Below are 9,738 nucleotides of genomic sequence, written 5' to 3' on the forward strand. Positions count from 1 at the left end.
GGTTCAATAGGTCAGTAAAAACACTGTATTTATACAGCATTAAATAGTGTGTGCTGCTTCCATAGCTCAATTTAAAATAATGAGTATATTATGATAATTGATGTCTATTAGCATTTCAGTGGCACGGTTCCTATGGCACGCCATTAAGCACAGATGCTCCCATGGCTCACATGTCCACAAACCTCCATTAGCACTAGGAAGATCCAGCAACCCAAATTACTCTTTCAAAAAGCTCTTTGTTTACAGAGAAAATATCACACCCTTGCGGAAATATAACTTAGATTTATTTTCATGACATTAAAGGCTATTTGGGAGATAAAACAGTTTAAACAATGGGCAAGGACTTGTTCTTAAATGTTGGTACATTTCAGGCATTTACACAAGCGTATTATTGGGTTTATACGTTAAAGCATATGATGTGTTGTATTTTTTGTTTACATTTTTCATGCAGAATCAGAGGTTTGCAAATATTTGATTTTAAAGGAATAGTTTACCCAAAAAAATAAAAATAAATACTAAAAATAAATACTACTGTTTTTTTTCACATCATAACAGAAATGTAGCATACATCACTTGTTCACCAATGGATCCTCTGCAGTGAATGGGTGCCATCAGAGTGGGAGTCCAACAGCTGATAAAAACATCACAATAATCCACAAGTAATTCAATTTAAATTAAATCATTTTGCGATTAAAAAAAAGCATGACTTTTAAAGCTGACCTTTAACCAAGTTAAATTTGACTCCTTGTTTCTCCTGCCACTGATGGACCACTAATTAGAAGCTGTTGTTTTCCTTTAATCACATGCTTAACAGACAGTATCCTACGGCCACATGTATAATTTGCGACATCACTTCTCATTCTTTTAAAGGTTAAATTAATTCTTCATCTGTGTGATGGCTCATTGCCCAAGAATCCCGATTGCAAAAGAGATCCCTATTAAAACGAAACAACTGCATACAATGATCTTTTTTCTGTGTTTCTCTAGCTAGCAGATACTAATTCAGTGACAAAAAGGCAATGATCCATTGAATACACAAACTATAAAAACCATAAATCACCAAAAGCATGTTAGTTGTCCATTAGTGAACCTTGATATAAGCGCACATTCACCAACAAGCTCTAAAATTTCTGATAGTTTTTTTCACACACAACCACATATTAAGACGCACACATACACTCGTCTAAAGATGAGCGGAGGTTAGTGAGAGCCTCATACTGGGCTGTTCTGAGTGATTACCTCCACATGGCTAACCCTTCAGACACCCCCTGGAAAGTCATTATTCCTAAAAGAGGTGGTTCTTGCATAACTCTTGCATAACAGTTCTTGTATTGCATGTCTAATCAGTCAAATTCTGATTTAAAATGCCCAATAGCGATTGTTTGGTAGTATGCTTCTGCCAATCTATTAGTTTCCCTGAAACTGTTATGGAAGCAGACGGACACACGGGAATATAAAAAGGTAAGGTTTATTGTACAGTGAGTTGGTTCAAGGGAATACCAGGAATGGTGACAATGGCAGAGATCTTGAAGAGTGACAATGGTAGTTAGGCTGGATTGCGTGGTCTGTTGACAGGAGCTCATGGATATCTGAACGCCACACACCGCGACGCTTCGTCGTGACTTGAAGGAACAGACAGACAGGGATCCAGGACACGGAGGACAACACTCGGAGAAAGAACAAGAGGTAAGTTCACAGGCAGGGTAGCAACAGGTAAGTATCAGCATATACTTGCGTAGAGTCCACTTCGTTGGAACGAGACCGGACATTTGACTGAGGTGAGGTGTGTGGCTTTATAGTGGTGCTTGATGAAGTGATGATGCTGTTCAGGTGTGCAGATTAGAACTCGGGTGATGACGTGCGTTGTGATTGGCTGGGGTGAGAGCCTGGCCGATCTGTGACAGAAACAGCGTTTTGAGGGCTGACATTTTTTACTTTATGTGAATGTGTGGATTCAGAATAATTTTTTAAATACACATTATTATTAGAATTAGTAATATTGTGGATTGTTTTGCAATACTCTATGATTCCTATAATGTAATAGTCAAAGTCAAGTGTATTCTCATTTATAATACAATTCAGCATATATTAAAAAAAAACATCTGATTGCAAAATGCATATTTTCCTGATTCATTTAAAAGCACTTCCTACCAGCCAGTTAGTATTGTACTTGTGACAAATTTGATAGCACAGCCAGACGCAAAAAGCCATGTCTTATTCTAATAATTGACATAATTATCTGAATGTACTAATTGTTTTTCCATTTTCAAACAAAAATACATTGTTTTATGTCTCTGCTTCCCCCATTGTCCAAAAGGAAGTAATCAAACAGCTTGACGTAGAAAAACCAGTTCTTGCATCCTCTTGTTTGTGCTATCATTTCAGGGATCACCATGGTAACAATTGACATTAAAATGTCAAAACAGAGCAAATTGGAAACTGTGCAGGCTGTTACAATCATGTTTGGTTGTTTAGTAGCTGATATTTGACAATGTATAGGAATAGCTTGATTTGTTCTAGCAATATGGGATTAGAATGACAATAAGATGCTTTTTTATAGTAATTATGTCGACAACATCTGTTTTAGCACCAATGGAGATTTGTGCAAACAAACAGATATGTTACAGTGGTGCAACAACAAGTATGAAGCATTTTTTGTATGTTTAAGGTCTGTTGTTAGTGTGCTTTGGCATGCCAATACACAAATCTAAAGATATCCCTATCATTATGTTCATGCACTGACTGTAAAGGACATCAGTGATAATCAGTATGAAGTACACTCAGAAGTCTCCCAAGGGTGTAACATGTGCATGTGTGTGAATATCCCCATGCAAGAATGCTGTGGACCACAGCTTTACTCTCAAACAGACGTTCACCATTCATCAGCCTCGCTCTTTGATTGTTCTGTTGCCAAGGCAACCCCCGTCACCAGTCAATACTGGTTGGGGACTGCCGGTGGAGGTCTTCCCTACTACCTAGCTGGGGTATAGTTAAACTCCATTTAGACCGAGCATCCACCAATAATCTCCTCCAGCAGCTTTTTGTACAAAGCTGTGGGCAGAGATGCAAGGGAGTGTCTCAGCATGAGAACTCCAGCCACACGTGTTCGAACCCTGTAACACACCGCGTTAAACTAGTGACAGTCACCCTGCACTGCTTCTGATCGGTTAATGGAAATATTTACAGAGGAAACGGGGAAATTTGGGGAAACTGGCCATTTGCTGTTTTAAAACAGCTATAAATGTGGCTGGTGGTTGCAGGTTGAGACCTCCATGGAGTGGCTTAGCTTAAAGCTTAAAGGCAACATGATGGAAAAAAGATGTCTGAACTCTCCAGTGACTCGCTCATTCTCCTCAGTCAGAGAGAGTTTAAACCCTCATCCTTACAGCTTCAGATCTTTCACTTGAAGGCAAACATCACCATATTTATTATGCTGGAGAAACAGCTTGTAAATTTGATTGTTCATCTGCATTCTCACATGAATCACTGTAAAATGTGACTCAGTGGCAACAGTAATAAGAATTTGAATTTGAAGAACAAGGTAAATTTAACTTAATTTGTCTTCTGGAAAACATGTAAGTATCTTCTGTAGCTTCTGAAGGGCAGTACTAAATGAAAAAATATGATATTTATCAAAACAAGAAAAATGTACTCATCTTCATTCTGTTCAAAAGTTTTCACGCTCTTAATGCATCAGTGAGCGTTTGAACCTTCTGTAATAGTTGCATATGAGTCCCTCAGTTGTCCTCAGTGTGAAAAGATGGATCTCAAAATCATAGTCATTTTTGGAAAGGGTTCAAATACACAAAAATGCTGGAAAACCAAGAATTTGTGGGACCTGAAGGATTTTTCTGAAGAACAGCAGGCAGTTTAACTGTTCAGGACAAACAAGGGACAACTATCACTAAATAAAAAAAAATCACAGCTGTGGATCATTCAGATAACAACACAGTATTAAGAATCAAGTGTATGTAAACTTTTGAACGGGGTCATTTTTATAAATTCAACTATTATTTTCTCTTGTGGACTATATGTAAACATCTTTTATGTGAAATATCTTATCCAGGTCAGTACTAAATAAACAATATCATGCATTTTGTATGATCCTTCTTACTTGGTAAAATAATCAACATTTTGCAGATTCTGCAAGGTGTATGTAAACTTTTGACTTCAACGTTCAAGGACCAGTAAGATTTTTAAATTGGTCTCGTATGCTCATCAAGGCTGCATATATTTGATCCAAAATATGGTATATACAGTAATGTTGTAAAACTGAAATGCTCTGACAATTTAAACTAATGGGTTTCTATAGTTATATAATCAAAATATAATTTATTCCTGTGGTGGCAAAGCTGAATTTTCAGCAGCCTTTACAGTCTTCAGCCTAATTTTTGGAACCTGTGATATTTATTTTTTCAAGATTCCTTGATAAATAAAAATTTAAAAGAACAGAATTTATTAAAAAAAAAAAAATTACATTTTAAAGTATGTTACAATAGAAAACTGTTAAAAACTGTTAAATTGTAATAGTATTTCACAAGATTACCATACTGTATTTTTGATCAAATAAATGCCGCCTTGATGAGCATAAGAGACTTCTTAATAAACATGAAAAATCTTACTGATCATATATATGTACTATATGTATTTGTATATATATCTATCTGTCTAGATAGATAGATAGATATGTTTTTATAGTTGAACTGCTCTGATCATTGGTTCTGTTCTTGCATATCTCATAGATGACAGAGCATTTTTTTTTAATTCTCCAAAGTTCCTGTGAAATGTAGTTATTATCCTCTCAGCATCTGATTTTTAAGAAAGCTAATCAAGAGTAATGACTGCTTGATTTGTAGAGTGATGCTGGTTACTCTGAGCGGCAGCATGTCCTTGTAGATTTTGTGCAATATTATCAGCATAAATGTGATAAAATGTTATAAAAATTACATTGTGGGTCAGTTGCTTACTGAATAATAAGCCTTACAAAACCAATATACTCTGAGATATGTATCGGGAAAAACAGCGTTATTACAAGGGTGATGTTACTTTGAACAGTTCAATAAACAAGAACGTAATAGTATAATTGACCGTTTCTTTTTCGGTTTTTGCATCAGCACTTTTGAACAGATTGATTGACTGAATGAATGAGAGAGGTGTGTGTTATTTATGGTGGTTCTGAGACTGTTTAAAAGTTATCTCTACACCTTATGTAATCAGGTACACTGGGTTATGTAAGAGGACCTTTTATAAGATCACTGGACAGGAGTGAATGATAACTTATGATCAGGATTTGGGATGTTTTGATCTCATTGTTCTGCTGCACATCCTGCTTGGAAACACTGATGCTGCTTTCCACACAGGTTTAAGACATTTATTGAGAATGCTCTTTCCAGTCTTTCACAGTCGATCTTCCTCATATTCTGGACACATGAAAATGAGTTCAAAAGGTAGTCTTCCTAAAATCTATTAGTACTAGAACATGTGAGTAACTAAACTGAGCAAACCGAGGCAAATAGTTAAACAAATATGGCATTGCCACTCTAATGTAATGTAATTGATGTAATAAAAATTAACAAAGTGAATTCCTGAAGTGAATTGATCAAGAATGTATCATATCAAATTTAGTCATTTTATGTTTGATAAATAAGATACATAACTACACACACACACACACACACACACATTGTTATATATTATATTATATTAATCTAACCAGCAATTACATAATTGTTTTGCATACTGAATTGTGACTTTCTTTTTCTTTCTCTTTTTCTTTCTTTCTTTTTCTTTCTTTCTTTCTTTCTTTCTTTCTTTCTTTCTTTCTTTCTTTCTTTCTTTCTTTCTTTCTTTCTTATTTACAAAGATACATATAAGATAAATTACATCCAAATTAATTCATTTATTATTATTATTATTTTAAGAAATATGGTTTTAGATGCTGTACTATACACACCAAATGTCATATCCCATACTTACCAATCAAAGGCCAATAATGTAACTATGCATTTTATAATTTGTAATAATGTGTATTTCAAAAGCAAGTGCAAAATAACTAAAAGCATTCAGTATTCTGTGAGCTCTTGATCTGTGATCTGTGACCAGAATAACCACTGGCAGCAGCTGTACATGTTCCACCACAGCCCTTTATGTGCTCACTGCCCTTTTGAGTCCACTGTCGATGTTATCAGACCTTTTCCTTCTAGCTGCAGTGTCACACCTGACAGTGAGGCACTTTTGAATAGTTTGGAAACCAAAGGTGTGCAGAGCCTGTTATCATGGTGTGGACTTTTGTGGTTTCCTGTTTAACTATCTGTTTGCTCGCTCAGGTTTATCTAGACACTTGTTCACACTGAGACAAACAGAGCTCCACCTGTGCTGAATTGGTTGATTATCTGATCGTGCTCCTCCCGAACCTTGTTAGTAAAACATAATTTAAACATCATATCTAGGCAGTTTATGTGCCCACACTTTTGGAAGTGTACATTAAACATGATATTATATCTTGTAGTCCACAGTATAAATGTCACATAAACTGTCGTGGTGATTGATGACTGGAAGGATGTCTGTATCTGGATGGTAGGAGGTCACCAAAACAACAATACTGCCAAGTCAGACACAGCACAACAACACAAAATCAATACAATAAAATTATAGGTTCATTTCAGATTGTACCAACAGCTCAGGTAGTTCTCAGACAGAATGTAACATGAAATAAAATTTGGATCTGATATTGATCCCACAGTGTTCAGCTGTCACGCTTTCTCTGAACTCACGTCCAGTCAGATCTGAAGGTTGATAAATGGACCAGGCTTTTAATTTACAGACAATGTCAGACAGAAAATGTCTGGTACAGGGCGCTCTTGCTCTGTTCTTCTCCTCGCTGCTGTATTGTGAATTCAGAGCTTGAGAGCACTGATAGAAACAGCTTGTTAATTCAGAAACAGCACATACTGATGGCAAGAGTCCTTGAACATGTGTAAGGAACATAACATTCTCAAGGAACACAGGAGAAAGACTGTAAAAAAAAACATTTTGATAATTTTTGTATACTCTAGCAAAGAAAACCAGAACCCAAACATATGTTTAATAATCATAATAACAACCATAATCACGTAATACATTGTTTTGGATGAAATTGAATTAGCCAAACCTAGGTTGCATACAAGGATGGTTCTGTTGATGCAAATGAAAAATGAAAAAACAAAATTAATTCTATATTTTTAAAATATAAATGGTTAATCTTAAAATTATTACATTATTATGCAAACATTATAAAATTATTTTAGAATAAATCATAGGATGCCATTCAATATCTAAACAACAACTATGTTATATTTGCACGTTATATTTGTTTTTAGTATTTATTTGCGTATTGATTTGTGATTGGGTTTCTATTTATTATCTTTTTAATCATTTGTTTAACCATCCAACTGCTTTTATATTGCAAGCAAAATGTACTACTCTTGCAAAATTACACAAGAAGCTGGTGTGATCTCTGAATACAGCCAAGAGGTCAATCTGTGATGTTTTGATCCTCTATTGGTCAAATATATACTATATGTATACTACTATATGTTGTACACAAATGGAAGTCGCAACTTCTTGCATTTCCATTCATGTTCATATTTGGCTAAAAACTTCAGTTGATTTCAACTGTTTATTGCCACCTTTTTGGAACCTTGTTTCTTGCATTTCCTTCATGAATCTCTTCAATCGAAATGGACAACATTATAAGCTTAAAAAAATCAATGTTGTGTTATCTAAGTGGTTTTTGGTGAAAACAAACAGAGAGATAAAAATGTAAAAACTGCAATTAAGTGAAAATCAATATAAAATACGGTACTTTAAGAGATTGTGATATGCGCATGTGAGACTGCATCACTGCCTCTTATAAAAGTTAAAAGCATTCGGTGCAGCATCTCTGCATGAGAGCGATATGAATTGTAACTGGTGAAAAGAGGCCTACTGTGAGAACTGATTAGAGACTGATATGGTGGGAGTCCTATCTTCACCTCCGGCATGGGGGAGGTTCTGCGTTTAGGAGAGCATTCTGAGCAAAAGCAAAAGTGTGTGTCGACTGAGCATTGCAAACATGAAAAAGGCAGCCAGCATGACATCAATAATGGCCCCTGATAGCTGCTCCAAAAAAGAGTTTAGCATGGTGTGTTTGCTCTCTTTCCTCTAGCGACAGTGAGATTCTCACTGGTTTAATTGGACCCTTTAGTGGATTAGAGGATACTCAAGAGCTTGACTCTCAGCGTAACGTGTTAAAACCCACAACAAACCTTGTTAACACACAAATGAATCACTCAAAGTATTATAAAAATATTTATTTGTAAAGTACACTGATTGATTTAGTTTTTTCACAGTCTACTGGTGCTTTCTATTCAGTCTTTATGAAAAGTCAGTCATGGTTTTGTGAGCTTCGGATCAGCTCCGTGAATCATTATGATGATGTAGTTTGAATTTCATGAGCTCTTGTTTCATCCCCTCCAAGGATGTCTTGTTTATGAATTGCTCCATGAATAAAGCGGTAATCATATTTGGAACATGCTTAAAATGGCAAAGATTGTGAGTCAGAGAACTTTCTATTCTATGAGTCAATGCATTATGTTTATGAGAGCTGACCTGGTTTCACAGCTTTAATATATAAATATTTGTATTATGTGCTCATAAAAAAAATAAACCTTGCAAAAAGGGGTTCCCTAAGGGGACTATTTTGGGTTCCCTAAAGAACCTGTTCCGTGAACAGTTCTTAAAAGAGCCTTTTTTTTTCTTAGTGTGAAAAACATTTTAATTATCTAAAGAAACTTTTACCACTATAAAAAAACATTTGTCCAATGCAAAGGATCCATCAATATAAACAATTCAAGAGCCTGGTTTGACACAAAATCCCATTTTTATAAAAGATTATACTCAGTGTTTTGCACATGATGATGAATAGCCTCTTATTTGTCAGATATCTGCCATAACTTTAGTACATTTAAGAGCTTAACAGCCTACAGACTTTATTCAGGGAAGGCCAAAGTTTTGCTTAGCATGACCTGATGCCCAAAAAGTATTTCAGTCTGCTGAAAAACTATGGCAAAATTGCATTTTTCATTAGATTATAACAGAGGTTTTACCAGTGTCCATTTTTTTGTGGGGCTGGAAGTCAGAAATAATTTTTGTGATTACATTTATTCATTTAGCAGATCATGTTATCCAAAGCAACTTAAAATGAAGGAATATAACAAGTCATTCTTCATAAAAAAAGGCAAATAAACACATAGTGCTCATAATACGAAGTTTCAGACATCGTTCAGATTGGTACAAGCTAGACAGCGAGGGATTAATGAAAAGTGAAAGCAAGCTATTTATAAATCAATATGCATAAATATACGTATTCATAAATGTATGTGCATTGTTGCATAGAATTCAATATATTTCATTAATAAGGCCCAGGATTTTTCTGAAATGACATACATTGTGTTAGATCTTAGCTGAATATTAGACCGTTTCAATTCTAGTCATATCATTACATGCTATGCCCCTCATGGGATATTAGTTGCAATTCTTATTAATTCTGTCAGTATGCCACTAGTAATGTGAAGACCCAACCATTATGCCTCCTCATTAAACTGGGAATCACATAGCAAAATGATGTGGTCAAGAGCAACCCTCTCCACAGCTGAAGTGCAAAGCATTATGGTCAGATGAGAGATCGAGCTAAAAAATAAGCCAAGAGGGAGTGCTCTA

This window comes from Barbus barbus (assembly GCF_936440315.1).
Source record: "Barbus barbus genome assembly, chromosome: 42".
NCBI lineage: Eukaryota > Metazoa > Chordata > Actinopteri > Cypriniformes > Cyprinidae > Barbus > Barbus barbus.